This window comes from Microtus pennsylvanicus, chromosome 2 (genome assembly GCF_037038515.1).
Source record: "Microtus pennsylvanicus isolate mMicPen1 chromosome 2, mMicPen1.hap1, whole genome shotgun sequence".
NCBI classification, from domain to species: domain Eukaryota; kingdom Metazoa; phylum Chordata; class Mammalia; order Rodentia; family Cricetidae; genus Microtus; species Microtus pennsylvanicus.
In genome coordinates, this window is record NC_134580.1 from 110,362,880 (window position 1) to 110,379,294 (window position 16,415).

The 16,415-nt window shown below is 44.9% G+C and overlaps 1 protein-coding gene across 8 annotated transcripts in view; it reads right to left on the reverse strand.

The window, feature by feature from the left end:
- The window catches only part of Slc23a2 (solute carrier family 23 member 2), a 101,610-nt gene that overhangs the window by 56,482 nt on the left and 28,713 nt on the right, over positions 1-16,415 (reverse strand). Inside the window, exon 1 of one of the 8 annotated variants that reach the window (XM_075962246.1) lies at positions 4,708-4,833. The exons of the other annotated variants lie outside the window; for them this stretch is intronic. The gene's annotated coding sequence lies outside the window, so the exon portion shown is untranslated. Of the gene's footprint in view, positions 1-4,707; positions 4,834-16,415 lie in introns of those variants that run through there. 8 annotated transcript variants of the gene reach the window in all.

Sequence of the window (16,415 nt, forward strand, 5' to 3'; positions counted from 1 at the left end):
CTTATTATCAAGTGATCTCTCTTCTGACCCTGGCCATGATGTCATCTAGTGGGAGGTGATTACAGTCAGGCAAGCCCATGGCCTCGCTAAAGCCCTGAATCTGGCCTTTCACAAGTTAGTACCATGTGGTAGACCTCTGGTCTCCCAGATGAAGAGAAAAATGATGCTTTCTTTACACTGTGGGTCACTCAAACCAAGTCTCAAAGCCACTGATGTAACTGAGCTCTGCAGTGACACAGAAGCAAGAGTCATGTGCCTGGATGTGCCACTTGCTACGCACAACACACTCAGAAAAGCCTGACAAAGAGAGTGCGCAGAGCAGGATGCTTGACGCTGGCTACACAAGGCCCTTGCACAAACGCGGAAAGTGCCCACTAACAGCAAGAGCAGGCTTTCCCACAAAACCTGCGTGGATTCTATCTCCAGGGACTTCACAGGAAAGATTACTTTTTATACCCTAAGACACTGGTAAGCCCTGTCATTGTCTTGGCTTACAGACTTGTCCTCCATAGAAAAGGGTCATTTTACTTTTTTAGTTATTTTTTTTATGTGTATAGGTGTTTTGTTTGTAAGTCTGTACATCACATGTGTGTCTAATAGCCACGGAGGCCAGAAGAGGGCATTAGAACCTCTGGAACTGGAGTTACCACTAGATGCTGTGAATTTAACCTGGATCCTCTGGAAGAGCAGCCAGGACACAAAACTGCTAAGCCATCTCTCTAGCCCCCAAAATTTTAAAGAGAAAGAAAAAGCATTTCAAGAGAAGCAGATGAAGCTGCGGAATCTAGGTTCCATGGCAAGTTCCACCTCTGAAACTAGGTTCTGTCTGCAGAGCCCCAGGAGGAACAATCGCTCAAGAAGCCATTCTCCCAGGGCCTAGAAGTGACCATCACCCTACAAAAGGTCAAGGCATTCACTTATGCTCAACTGGGGGAAGAGGCAGAGATTGTGCACAGCAAAAAGTCAGTACAGAGCTTATTTTGTTAGCTTGTACATACAAAGTCCATCAACAATCTATTTTTTCTCTGTATATGTGCTCATATGTGCTCACACGCTTTAGAGGCCAGAGGTTGACAATGAGTTTCTTCTCAATTGCACTCCACCTGGTTTTTCAAAGACAAGGACTCTCAGCCTAGACTTTAGCACTTCAACTTACAGTGGCTTCCACTGAGCCCCGGGGACACACACATGACTTCTGTACATATAGCTCTTTACCTGAATTCTAGATCAAACTCAGATCCTAATGTTTGGCCTCTCCCAAGCCCAACAATCTGTATTTCTGACCTATATGCACATCAGAAGCTTTACTGCCAACTCTGCTGGAGGATTCCAGCAGAAACTGCTATCCCAAACACTATTATAAAACTCTAATAAAAGGTATCTTTTCACCTCCACATCCTGGCTATTCCTCCCCAGCTCCAGCTGCCATCCACATTGACCAGGTTTGAACTCCGGGGGCCACCTCCTCAGATGCATACCTAAACTGTCTCTTTTTCTACATTTCCATGGCACTTGGCATCAGTCCAGCTTCCCCAGAAGGCAGGGCAGACATACAGTGACAAGGGCATAAAAGGCATTCAGTTTTTAGGGAAACAGCTTTTCCTAAAGGGCATTCTAGTCACATGGAGAAAAACAACATTTAACTGCTGTTCTCCGGGTTTATTCAGGGAAATCTTGTGACTGGAATCTGGAAGGGGAGGAGAGGTAGGACCAAAATTAAAATATAAATGTAGGGTGAGTGGAGCTGGGTGGTAGGGTGCTTTCTTGGCATGTGCAAACCCTGAGCTTTATCCCTAGCACCTGAAAACAAGCAAACAAAATCAATATGTTGATCGCCAAACATCACAGAAGCCCGTGGAAAACTGTGTGGGCGTGCATGGAGTGCGCTCATGGGTGGGAACGTGTGCATGCTAGTGAGTGTGGAAGCCAGATGTCAATCTTGGTGTCATTCCTTAGGAAATGCCCACCTTGTTTTTTGACACAAGGTCTCTCATTGGCCTGGAGCTCCTGAGTAGGCTAGACTGACTTGCCAGTGAGCCCCCAGGACCCACCCGCCTCTGCCTCACCAGCAGCAGTACTAGAAACTATACCAGCATGGCTAATTTTTCACATGGGGATCAGATTCAGGTTTTCATGCTTGTGTGGCAAGCACTTTGTAGACTGAGCCATCTCAATTCTCCTATTTCTATTACATATTAACAATAGAGAAAGAATGAATACGTAATAGATGCATTTCAGATGCAAATAGGATGCTCTTTAACCCTCTTAGAAATTCTGGTAAAGGTTGCTATCTCTATTCCAAAGAAGAGCAACTGAGGCAAAGAAGTTGTTACATCCTTGCCAACCAAAAGTGGACTGGGCAAGGACTCTGAGTAGGCATTGTGCTCCCGTGTAGGCTCTGTCCCTAGAGAACAAGGCTTTGCACTTTCTTTTTCTCTAGAGGACTTCTCCTAGGTAGGCTATACTTGCTCTGATGAGACACTATGACCAAAAGTAAACCGAGGAGAAAAGGGTTTATTTGGTTTACAACTCATCACTGAAAGAAATGAGGACAGGAACTCAAACAGGGCAGGAACCTGGAAGCAGGAGGTGACACAGAGGCTATGGAGGGGTGCTGCTTACTTACTGGCTTGCTCCCCACAACTTGCTCAGTCTTCCTCACAGAACCCAGGACCACATGCTCAGGGGTGGCCCCAGCCACAATGGGCTAGGCTCTCCCCCATCAACCACTAATTAAGAAAATGTCTTAAAAACTTGCCCGCCCAGGCTTCAGGAGGCATTTTCTCAATTTCTCCTCTCCAATGACTCTAGCTTGTGTTAAACTGACGTAAAATTAGCCAGGAGACCTGAGTTGGATTTCTAGCACCATGTGGGGCAACTCCAACTCTAGGATGCCCTCTTCTGGTCTCCACATGCACTGCATGCATGTGCACACAATTTAAAATTTAAAGTAAAATCGTTTTTTAAATGAAAAACAGAAAAGAACAAAGCTCTGAAAAATGGTAGCCATTTTGGAACAAGCCAAGGAAGGCCAAGCCCCTGAATTATTGTCAAGAAGTACAGACAGCTGTCTCTTTTTCCAGGTCTCCAATGCCCTCCCCCTCTTTCTAACATGAAAAAGACCTTGGAAGCTAGAGTAAGTTCCAGGAGACGCTATTCCTGCTCCCCTGCTCTGTTGTGCTGGGTTCCCTGCTCCATCCTCTCTTTGCAGCGCCACTGTCCTCTGAAGAGGAGGCCATGAGTGAACTCTGGGGTCACCTTCCACTTCTGCTCCCCGCTGAGAGGAACTGTGGGTGTCAGAAGAAGCATTTCTGACGCGTCCATCTCTTCCCTTGCACTCTCTCTGTGATATTCTTTGGATCACACCAATCCACTTTGGAATGTTCTCATCTTCTCCTTGTGCCTCAAACATCAAAGCCAAATCTCCTCACAATCCCAGAAGCCCCTCTCCACTTCCTTACACCCCTGTTCACGTGTCTGTCCACTTTTGCTTGATCAACTGCTTCCCCCTCCATCTGTAAATCTTTGTCAAAGCCGTTTTCTGCCCACCTACTTGGACTGCATCTCACCAAGAGTCACCCTTTATCTGTAGGCTCTCCCTAGAGAAGGTCAGGGAAATTCACCTAAGGGATCGATGACAAGGGTTTACAGTGTAATTACCTAAGCGGGGACTACAATCCTTACCCAGGTTAAACCAATATAAGGTGATAAACAAGGGTCTCTCTAATCTTCCATAAAGGGGAGCTTAGGGAACCATGTTGCCCATTTTATCCTTGCAAGGGATAATGTTCCTCCTTAAAAAGCCCTTTTAAAGTGGGATTTTTTTTTTCACAGTGGCACACAATTCTAAACCCAGGCTTTCAAGAACCTAGGGCAAGAGGGCTGCAAATTCAAGCCCAGCCACGGCAACATTACAAGATCCTATGTCAATAATAGTAATAACAAAACAAGATCTACCTAACACTGAAACTGTAATCACTTAGAGTCAGACACCACAGAGATCATGTTTTTTTTTTTCTGTACTCAACCAAATATTCTTTTTCTGTAGTCGACCAAATCTAAAAAACTTACAAGGATTAAAGAATGAAGTACTCCATTATAAAGAGGCCCAGATCTTCATGAAATGTGTTGTTTGCATTCCTTTTTGTTTATATACTTGCTTTTCTCCAAAGCCCTAACAGGCTGTAAAAAGGAAAACAGACAGGAACACACAGAGCTCTGTCACCCAAGCTGGGCATAGAGGAAGGAAGCAAAGCCTGGGTGTTCTGCCCTTACTCTCTCACAAGTGTAACAAGGGGCATGGTCTTCTGAGAGCTGCAGAAACGCTAATGTTCAGTTGCCAATATTTAAATAATGCCTGGTCTGGCCACACTGGAAGACTGAACATTTTCTAGTAGCACAGCTGCATAGAATTGAACTAGAAACTACTCATCTACCTAAAATCAATCTCAATCTCTCTCTCTCTCTCTCTCTCTCTCTCTCTCTCTCTCTCTCTCTCTCTCTCTCTCTCTCTCTCTCCCCACTCTCTGGGTGTATGTGAGCTCTCACAGAAAACCAGGCACATGGCCAGACATACTCACACACAGGTACATACATGGTCACAAATGCACATGCAGAAACAGTCATAGACATGTTCAGACACACAGTCCAGGGAGCCTCAGAACTCATCCCCCAAAGCAGAGCTTCTGTACCAAATAATGGTCATACCTTCAATGGAGCCTCAATCTGTCCACAGAACTGTCCTGGAATCTGTGCAAAAGCCACCACACCTGTGCAATGCTGTGACTGTCCTGGGATGCAGCAGGAGCCGCTTTTAAGGTGCTGAAGTAATTTCAGCTCTTATAACCCACATGAGCTGGCCAAAATTGTATAACTAACCACACCTCCTCAGAAATGCTACTTGTATTACACAACAGCCACCGCCTGGCCACGAACAGTCACTGCAAGCCCCTATTACAGTCTTAAAATCAGTGTTGCAGCAGGCTTCTTCAGAGCAATCTGGATATTCTATTATAGAACCCCAGCAGCTGCTGGGATTGTATTTCTCAAACCCAAACAAAGAAGAGAAATTAAAATCTATCTTTTCAAACAGTTCAGATGAGCAAGTCTGCCCATGTTGCTGCCAGCTCAGTGAAAAGGGAGATTAGTTTTATTCACTGGCAATTTTTCTTTTCCCCAGTCAGGAGCCCAAAGACATCAGATTGCAAAACTCAAAGAATTTCAGTGATGTCAAGGTAGGACCCCATCATTAAACAATAAGCAAAGTCAACAAAAATGAACACTGAAGAGCAAACCACACAATTCGAGTCCCTGGGTGTCTGATAGACAGGCTCTAAGTGCACAGCCCCCGAAGAGGAAAAGTCCACACAGGCAGCCATGCGGTCCTCCTTACTCCTGACTCCATCCCAGGCAGGCACAGAGTGGGGCGGGAGCAGGGCCACTCTGGGATGTGCAAGCATCTGTTTCCATCGCCCTTATAACAGACTGCATTTCCCCACACCCGAGGAAGACCAAACTCAGATGAGAAGCAGGGAGGCAGGATCACTGGACAGCTGAGAAGAGGGGCCCTGGGATAGACAGAACCGGGAGAAAGCCACCAAAAGTGAGGATAAAGTACGGGGAGAAAAGCCACCGGGAATGAGGGTGAGGAGTGCCACTCATTCACATGACCTTGAAGAACTGGGGGGCAGGGGGGTGTCCACTGTGGGAGCAGCGGAGAAGTCATCTGGAAACAGGATGGAGAAGAACTGTAAAGGCTCAGGATGGAAGTGTACACTGCCTAAAAGGCCAAGAACACAATCCCCACGTGTCTACCATCTGAGGGTCAGAACACCCAAGGAGCTGAGCACCGGTCAGAATGCTCTGAGGACCCCAGAGAGGATGAACTGTAGGGAGCTAGAGAAATTCCCAGAACAGAAAAGAGAAATCAGGCTGTAGAGATGGCTCCATGGTTAAGAGCACTGTTCTCACAAAGGACCAGACCCCAGCACCCATACGGCGGCTCACAACCACCTGTAACTCTAGGTCTAAGCAGTCCAGCGCCCTATTCTGGCCTCTGTGATATTCATACATGCATGCAGGCAAAACATTCCCCTGTGATCATTGCACATGTGATGCACACACATACATGCAGGCAAAAACACTTCTAAGCATAAAACTAAACAAATCTTTAAGCAACAAAAATGGGACCAAGAGATAAACCTAAGTAAGATACAGTGTTGAAAGATACTGACTAAGCTGCTCTGAAAACGAGAAAGGCCAGAAAGTCAGAAGAGAACCTGTGTCTGGACAACCGAACGATGAAAGAGAGACGGGCCAGGGACACAATGTCTGCTTTCTAATTTAGTTTTAACACATATTTATCACCAATTTTTAGCCAGAGAAAGACCTCACACACAATGGTACCTATGTCATTCAGCCAGCATGTCTGCAAGTGACGCTAGGTGGTAACCTCTACGAAATGCAAACAACCATGTTTCCTAGAGCTGCTGCTCAGAAGCTGCCTCCTTCACTAAGTGCAGTATGGCAGTATTTACTAGCATTGCCCCAAAATTTCATAATAGGAAATGCCACAAGACAGTAAAGCATGAACATAAGCTGAGGAAAGATTAGAACTGTATGTATGCCCAGGTCAGGTGGCCTCCGTGTACAAAAGTCAAACAAGACATTTTTCAGATACCCAGCCTAAAACAGAAGCCAAGGAGACCCACTACAGCCAAGGCTACATACTACAGATGCTGTATCAAAACAAAAGAACAAAGTAAAAGTCACTGGATGTGGCTAAAATATCAAATTCATAAGCTTTTAGTCTTTCAGTGAAATAAAACTCATAACTATTAAATGTAGGCCAATGGCCTACACTTAACTGTATCTAATTACCACCAAGAGGGTGGGGAGACAAGCAAGGGACTCTCCTAGCCTTGAAGCATGTAGGAATCTGCCAATGTAGGGAATGGCGTTAACATGAACAGGAGGGACCTGTGCACAATTTAAAAAAATAGAGCTTCCTCCCCAATGATCAGGATCATTTGTGGGAAATGACCGTGAGTCATGTCACAGGAAAGATTTGCAATGCCCTCAAAGGCAGCCTCTGTATCTCTCAGTATCAAATTATAATGGTCTTGTCAACACACCTAGACAATGAGGAAGAGTAGATCTTAACGAGAAAATGCCTCCATAAGGTTGGCCTGTATGCAAATGTGTATGGCATTTGCATTTTCTTGGCTAATGATTGACATGGAAGGGCTCCACCCACTGTGGTCCTGGAAACTATAAGAAAGCAAACTGAGCAATCCATAATAAGCAAGCCAATAAGTAGCACTCCCTCATGGCCTCTGCAACAGCTCCTGCCTCCAGGTTCCTGCCCAGTTGGAGTTTCTACCCTGACTTCACTGAGTGATAGGCTGTGCTGAAATAAGCCCTTTCTTCCCCAAGCAGCATTTAGTGACGATGTTTTATCACAGCAAGAAAAAGACTAAAACAAGTGGCTGGACAGTGGTAGCGTACACCTTTAATCCCAGACCTCAGGAGGCAGAGACAGGTGGATCTCTAAGTTCAAAACCAGCCTGGTCTACAGAGTAAGTTGCAGGACAGGCTCCAAAGCTACAGAGAAACCCTGTCTCAAAAAACAAAACAAAAAAAGACTAAAACAATACCAAAAAGATACAAAATAACTATAAAGTCCGGGCTAACAACGTAAAAATATGAAACTTCAGCAGTTGAGAATGCTTATTTCTTACAGCACCCACATGGAGGCTCACTGCCACCTGTCACTCATCTCCAGGGTATGTCCTGCTGCCTTCTAGCCTCCACGGAACCTGCATTCATATGGCATATACTCATACGGACCCCTAAATAGAAATAAGAATAAATGCATACTCAACAAATAAGCAGGGCTGGAGAGATGGCTCCATGAATAAGAGCACACACTGCTTCAGCTCCCAGCATCAGGAGAGAGGGTTCACAGCCACCTAACTCTGGGGTCGGGGCATCTGATGCCCTTTTGATCTCTGTGGGCACCGGACTTAAATAGAATGCATAATCCCAACATACATAATTTTTAAAACTAGCTATTTAAAAGCACAAATTTAAAAACAAAACAAACAAAACCACTAAAATGACCCTGCAGAGAAGCCAAAAGATGTTAAATGAACCCAAATTCTCCTATGGACTAACTGGAATGAATTCACGCACCTCCTCACACTTCCAGTGAGCTGGACCCACACTGCATGGTGCCGAGGGAGCTGGGCATCCAGCAGTGTCCTGCTACTCTTAAGTCTGTGTGGATTTAAAACTCCACTCACGTCTCTCTACGTGGTAAGAGGCAAGTGAGCAGCTTTACTCTTAGCAACAATGTAAGGTTAAATTCAAGACAGAAATAAGAGACAAATACAACAAAAGAATGTCGGAATTGCCAGCATTTAGCTGGGCACGGTGGCATACACCTTTAATTGCAGCACTCTGGAAAGGGCAGGTGGATCCACAGAGCTAGTTCCAGGGCAGACAGGGCTACACAGAAAAAAACGTTATCTAAAAAAAAGGGGGGGGGGGGTGTGGTGGAGTATGGTGGGGTTGGGGAAATAACCAGAATTTGAGACATTAGAGAAATAACTTTGCTGGTAAAAGGCTAGCTCTGTGAACTTGAAGCCCAAACTGGACCATCAGAACCCATTTAAAAGGTAAAAGGCCAGTTATGGTGGTGAGCGGTTGTGACCCCGGTTGCCAGGGAGGTGGAGAGAGGAAGATTCCTAGTGCCTGCTGGACAGCTAGTTTAGCCTGACTGCAGACGAGAGAGAGAGAGAGAGAGAGAGAGAGAGAGAGAGAGAGACAGAGAGAGAGAGACAGAGAGAGAGAGACAGAGAGAGAGACAGAGACAGAGAGACAGAGAGAGAGAGAGAGAGAGAGAGAGACAGACAGACAGAGAGAGAGACAGACAGACAGAGAGAGAGACAGAGAGAGAGAGAGAGAGAGAGAGAGACAGAGAGAGAGAGAGAGAGAGAGAGAGAGAGACAGACAGAGACAGAGACAGAGAGAGACAGAAGAGCGCTGTATCTCAAAGGAAATAGTAGTCTTGTGGATAGCACCCAAGGTTGTTCTCTGGCCTCCACATGCATGTGTGCACATATATGCATACATACAAAATGCACTTTAAAAAGAACTAACTATACACTTGAAAATATCTCATTTTACTAATGTAATGGTATTTTTTTGTTTTCCTTTTAAGAATTAAACTAGAAAGCATACCAAGGGAGATAAGACAAACAAGGTACATTACTTCCAAATTTAAACATAAGTATTGTTAAGTCAGGAAACTAGAAAGGGGCCCATGGGGGGGGGGGGTAAAGAACAGAGGTAGAAAGGTAAAAGACCACCTGTGATTTGAAAATTGAAGTGACTACTGGGGCAGGAGGGTGCAAACTGAGATGGGAACTGGGAGATAACATGCAAGGGCATTTGGGGTGGGATGATACAATCAAAAAGAAGTATGAATGAAATTGCCATGGGAAATTGTTACTTTGTATGTTAATTAAAATTTTAAATTAAAAAAATACTAAAGTATGGTTTGACTGTAACTTTCCAAACAAATGTTATAATACTGACATTTCCGTGCTCTGGTCCTATTAACCTGAGAACATGACAGATTTGAGATTACCAGATGAACAACATCTATGCTGGCTCCTTAGAGAGAGGGGAGAAGCTGTAAGCAAGGAAAGCAAAGCAAACCTATTACCTACCAGCGCCCTCTGGTGTCATAATAATTAACTGGCACTGATATAAAGGATTTTAAAAAAAAAAAAAAAAAAAAAAAGTATGAAATACAAAATTTTCCAGAACAGGAGCCAGGGTTTAGGTAGAGTGCTAGCCGGGCATCTGCAAGACCTGGATGAATCCCACACTGAAGACAAGGCAAAGAAATTTAATTTGGAAATTTCTAACATACAAAACAGAATTAAAATACATTTATTTTGTACCCAACTTACTTTTAACTACTGGTTTCTGACTCATGGAGCAACTCTTGTGTTATCAACAGGCAAATCTTTATTTCTCATTCAATTAAAAATTCAGCTAGTACCTAGGCTCTGAAGCCGAACAAAAAGCTACACAGCCAAATGTTTCCAGTATGTTATGAAGCTAGCTAGACACACCCAGCTCTGGTCAGTGGGACTGTGGGGGGGGGGGGGATCACCCCTTCTCATGGCTCTCTTGTCCTACTAGCTACAGGGACCATCTAGGACTAAAGCGAGTGTGTTTAAAAAGAGCATGAGACAGACTGTGCAAAGTTTCCGTTTCATTCTCTAAGCATATTAAAACCCAAACTACCCCCTACCCACACACATGCAGACACATTTTATACACAAAGCAATCTGAAGGCTGGTAAAGTGGCTGCCTAGTCTACCTGAGGCCTCAGTTTCAAACCCAGCACAGTGGAAATAAATGAAGAAATTTTATAGTCCCCGCACCCCCACAGCACTAGGATTCACGCATACCATGCAAGCACTACTGAGCTATACCCCAGCCCAACAAACATTTATTATTTAAGCAAACTATAATGGTCATATTTCAAAAAAAAAAGAAACCACACATTTAAAGTAAATGTAGAAATGAAACCTGGAGAACTGACAAAACCCAATCAAATCTGGGGGTGTGGTGAGGAAAAGCTGGGTTTTCCTTCTGTGGGACGGATGGAAGGTCACAGTGAAGGGCCAGTGTCTGGCTGAGAAGAATGGGTTCACTGTTCACCTTGTCTATCAGACTTATTAAACTGTCTCCTTTGGCACTTGGAGCGGGCCACTGATGGCTGTGAAAGTGTGCCTGCAAGCACCTAAAGAACTCAGGTCACAGGTGGAAATAAACCTCAGCCACGGGGAGCAGCCTCCTTTGCTCAAGACCCATCTCTGTGTCCTGGGTGGCACCAGGCACGAGGGAGAGTGGGAACCAACATTCACAAGGGGTTCAAAGGCCCTCCCCAGTGAGCATGTGCCAACCATGCGTACCAGCAATGCAGTGTGGGTCAACAGGAGAGCAAAAATCAGCTCGTTTTGCTTCTATTATAACTGCATGATTTATCTCAAAAAAGTACATACTGAAAATGAGAAAAGAAAACACTATCTCAGAGTACACAACAATGTGATCGTGACTACACCCATGTTAACTTTTTAGCGTGTGGTCTCTGGGGCTGGAGAGACTGCTCCATGGCTGAGTGGGCACTGATCTAAAAGACCAGAGAGCAGATTCCAGCACCCTCAAAGAGTGATTCACACCCACTTCTAGCTCCCCAGGGATCCGCAACCTCTGGCCTCCAGAGTCCCTAGACTCTCCTACAACACACACGTAATTAAAATAACTTTTTAGAGAAAAATGTGTGGTGGCCCATGCCTTTAATCCCAGAACTCAGAGGTGGGCAGATCTTTGGGGGTTCAAGGCCAGCCTAGTTTACAGAGCTAGTTCGAGGACAGCCAAGGCTATACAGACAAACCCTGTCTTGAAAAACAAAACAAAACAAAAAAGAAAAAGGAAGAAAAAATGGGAAAGAAAGAGAGAGTAGGGAGCCAGAGAGATGGCTCAGCAGTTCAGAGCATTTGTTGCCCTTGCAGAGGATCTGAATTGGGTTCCCAGTACCCACATGACATTTCACAACCATCCTTAATTCCAGTTCCAGGGGATCTGATGCCCTCTTCTGATCTCTGCAGGCACCAGACATGCATGTGTTGCACATACATACATACATGCCAGCAAAACAGACAGACACATTCATGCATGCGCCATAAAATAAGTCTTTACAAAGAGTATTATGTCTCAATTACTGTCCTTGCCTTGACAAAACACCAGGACAAAGGCAACTCATAAAAGAAAGCATTTTACTGGGCTTATGGCTTCCGAGGATTAGAGTCCATGATGGCAAAGCAGTGGCAGGAACAGCTGAGTGCTTACATTTTAAACTGCAGCTAAGAGGCGGAGAAGGAGCAGCAGAATGGCAGTCTTCTGAAATCTCGAAACCCACCTCCGGCACACCTCCCACAAGGCCACACCACCTAATCCTTCCAAAGGCTTCTACAATGGGAACCAAGTGCTCAGACATAAGCCTATGGGGGCCGTTCTCATTCAAGCCACCACAGTATATAATCTTCTGATAACTTGATTTACACATATATACGCATGCAAAGGAATAACCCCATCTTAGTTCAAATACCACCAAAGCCTCTAACTCAGTGATTCTCACTCTTCCTAATGCTGGGACCCTTTAATACAGTTCCTCGTGTTATAGTGACCCCAGCCATAAAATCATTTCATTGCTACTTCATAACTAATTTTGCTACTGTTATGACTCAGTGTAAATATTTTATATGCAGGCTATTTGATATGTGACGCACCCCCCTCAAAGAAGTTGAAACCCACAGGTTGAGAGCGGCTGCTCTGCTATCTATAATCAGTCTGTATAGAGGTAGTAGATGTGGTAGCCTAAGCTTTCACACAAGGCTAGAAGAGGAAAGAAACCACGTGCGAGGAACTAACATAACAAGCTTCTGTCAAAGGAGAAAGGAGCTCTTCTGGGAGCTCGGACCAGCACAGAAAAGCTAACAAAACACTAGGCCACAGGGAAACTGCAGAAAAGAAACTGCTAAACTTCAGGCTAGCCAGCAAATCTGAAACAAAATAATGCCTGTCTTCGAAAAGGGATGATCACTAAAAAGACTAAATGAACACACTAGAGGCATTTTCCACACCATGGAGAAAGGCAGGGAACAACTCATTTATATAAACAGTTGGTCTTAATCCAGCATCAGCTGCCTGATTTAAAAACATTTATCCCCAGCTGAAAAGTCCTGACCTGCCTGTAATCTCCGTCATGGCAACCATTACATAACTGGCCATCTTTCTCCTTACCTTTCTTCTTGTACAAGTCACCAGCATTGTTTACATGGGTTCTTGAAACGACCCAATTTCTTTGGTAAATATTTAATGGTCTTGTTGCTAAGACTCAAACTATAAACAGTACAGCATTTTTGTATAACATGTTTGATAGTAAGAAAGTAAGAGGGTGATGACAACAGCACACAGACTAAACCCAAAACAAAACCCCAGAGGCAGTAAGGTCTTGGCACAGACACCGATAGAACAAGAACGCTCCCCTCGCTGTTGAAAACTGTCAGTAGACTGATACCCACATCATTTTGCATCTATGGTCCTAGCTCTTTCTACAGTGGTCCTCAATCATGCTCCTAGCCCTAGAACACAGCAGGTGTTCTCAGCTGTGAAGCCAAGGGCGGTGTTGTCATCTCTTGCTCTCAGGCAGAGACGAAAAGTCTGTCCGTTTAGGAAGAGCTTAGCATCTCGGGCTCGGCATTGACAGTCTCAAAGCAAATGGAAGGAGATGAGTCATTCACAGATTCCTGACCGTGATGCTGGTCTGTGCTCTGAGGTCAGAATGGACCATACCGGAAGCCATGTCTCATCTAACTGGACAGTCTGGAGTGAATAAGAGAACCACACACATACAAGCTACACCATGAGTAAGACCCCAAAAGGACTCGGAGCCAGTCGTATAGAGTGAGTAGAATCCCAGGAAGAAAGTTCTCAGGAAAGTCTACGTGGGGGTATGAAGAGTCTCCAAGCATGGTAAGCACCAGCCTAACCACAGCACACAGAGCAAAGGGAAAGAAGACAATCCCTTACAGGTCAGAGGACTTGAGAGCCATCCGCAAATGGAACACACTTTGGAAATCCTGAGTTTCAGAGTTCTCTGCAATCGTCTCAAGAAGACCAAGAGGTACAAGGCCAGGTGTGGTAGGCTCATGCCTTTAATCCCAGTATTTGGGAGGTAGAGGCAGATAGATCTGAGTCCAAAGCTAGTCTGGTCTACATAGTGAGTTCCAGGCCCTGTCTCAAAAAAAGGATAAACAAACTGGACGGTAGTGGTGCACGCCTTTAATCCCAGTACTCAGGAGGCAGAGGCAGGCCAATCTCTGTGAGTTCGAGGACAGCCTGGTCTACAGAGTACATTCCAGGACAGCCAGGACTGTTTCACAAAGAAATTCTTTGTCTTGAAAAACCAAAATAATAATAATAATCAAACAAGCTAATCACTGTAAGTTTGGTTTCCAACATGAACTGTTTCTACAAACCCCTCCAAATCAAAACACAAGTCCTTAAATGAACAATGCTGTGCTGGCATTCCCATGCACAGTCATGGACACTGCCTGTCTCAGAATCCCAAAAACAACAAGAAGGCCATGGAGACAGCTGTGAACTTTATTGTTTAAATGTGAAGGCAAGAAACAGAAGCCTGCATATTTTCAACACAAGTACAATTCTTAGCCGGGCGGTGGTGGCACACACCTTTAGTCCCAGCACTCGGGAGGCAGAGGCAGGCGGATCTCTGTGAGTTCGAGGCCAGCCTGGTCTACAAAGGGAGTTCCACGACAGGCTCCAAAGCCACAGAGAAACCCTGTCTTGAAAAAACAAAACAAAACAAAAAGGAAAAGAAATAAGATGTATTTGATGAAGCAAATCCAAGGATGATATAGACAAGCTGAACCTGGTGATACATTTGACAAATGTCAATTAGAGACAACCAAATATAAAAGAAATTCAATGAAACAAGAGCAGAGAAAATCTACAAAAGAAAATGAGGGTGGGTGGCGCTCACCTTTAATCCCAACACTCAGGAGGCAGAGGCAGGCCGATCTCTGTGAGTTCAAGGCCAGCCTGGTCTACAAGAGCTAGCTCCAGGAGAGGCTCCAAAACTACACAGAGGAACCATCATCTAACAAAAAATAAAAAGAAACGTTGTTGCAGTATCATTTGTAACATCAAAACTAACCAAAACTAGGACTCAGCCTGGTGGTGTGTAAGCTTGGGAGAATGAGACCGGCTGTCTGGGCCACAGAACTTAAGCCCAGGCTGAGAGACCTTGCCTCATTTTTTAAGAAAGAAAAAGAAAACGGGGGAGGGGGTGCTGTGGGCAGAGCTTGGTGGTAACGCATGTAAGGGCCATGGGTTTGTTTCATGCACTGAAACAAACAAGCAGACCTGCTACTGTCCGTCAAGCTTTGAGATAAGAAAAAGTAGGAAAGGTGGGAGGAACGATGTTTCTTAGTGATAGGCTAGTGCTTTGATGCCATTAATTAAACCGCAGTGATTTGAGAACACTCTACTGCCATGGCGACCCAAGGAGTCAATAGCAGCACACTCAGCAAAGCTCTGCTAATAAGGATAGCCAAAAGCAAAAGAAGCAAAACAAATATTTACCTCCTACCTTGTAATTAATATGTGCCAAGACTGAACACGTTTATTTTTTAATCTGCTTACTGAAGGGCTCTGGCAGGCCTTGCCCTTCCTCCATTCCCTCTTTCCTTGCTAAACTGTTAGATTACATTCCTAAAGCTAGCCAAGGTCTATTCCCATATTTGGCCACTTCCTCCTGAGGCTGACTCCCAAGTTCCAGCTATCAAAATATTGAAGCCCAGCAATCAGAAGGCCCTTCTGACACAAGTGACAGGTCATGCTGGTGAGGACATGGAGCAAGGGGAACACTCCTCTACTGCTGGTGGGAGTGCAAATTTGTACGGCCACTGTGGGAATCAATATGGCTGCTTCTCAGAGAACTGGGAATCAACCTACCTCAAGACCCAGCTAGAGCACACCTAGACGTAAACCGAGGACGCTCCATCCTATCACAAGGCCACTTACTCAACTATGTTCACAGCAGCTTTATTCGTAATAGCCAGAAATTGGAAACAATCTAAATGTCCCTCAATTGAAGAATGGATAAAGAAAATGTGGTATATTTACACAATGGAGTACTATACAGCTGTTAAAAACGATGACATCATGAAATTTGCAGGCAAATGGACGGAACTTGAAAAAATTATCTGATTGAGGTGACCCAGACCCAGAAAGGCAAACACGGTATGTACTTACTCATAAGTGAATATTAGCTGTAAAACAAAGAATAACCAGGCTATAATCCACAGCCCCAGAGACACTAACAAAGAGGGCTTAGAGGGGGCCAGGACAGACAAGAATCTCCCTGGGAAGGGGAAATAGACTTTGTGGGTGGACAGGCAGGTGGGGTTGGGAGCAGGAGGGATGAAGTGTGGGGAAGTAAATACTAGGAGAAATCGGGACGGCCAAGTGGAAACCGAGTACAAGGAAACTCCACGGAATCTACGAGAGAAGCCTAACAAAGACTGCTAGTAAGGGGACACGGAGCCTGAACTGGCCATTTTCTATAACCAGGCAAGGTCTCAAGTGGAAGGATTGGGACACCAACCCAGTCACAGAACCTTTGACCTACAGTTTGTGATGCCTACAGAGGAGGCCTGGCAGAATCCTCAAAGGGACCAGAAAGACTCCATCCAGCTACCGGTAGGAGCAGATGGAGAGTCCCACAGACAAACCTTAGCTCTGGGAGT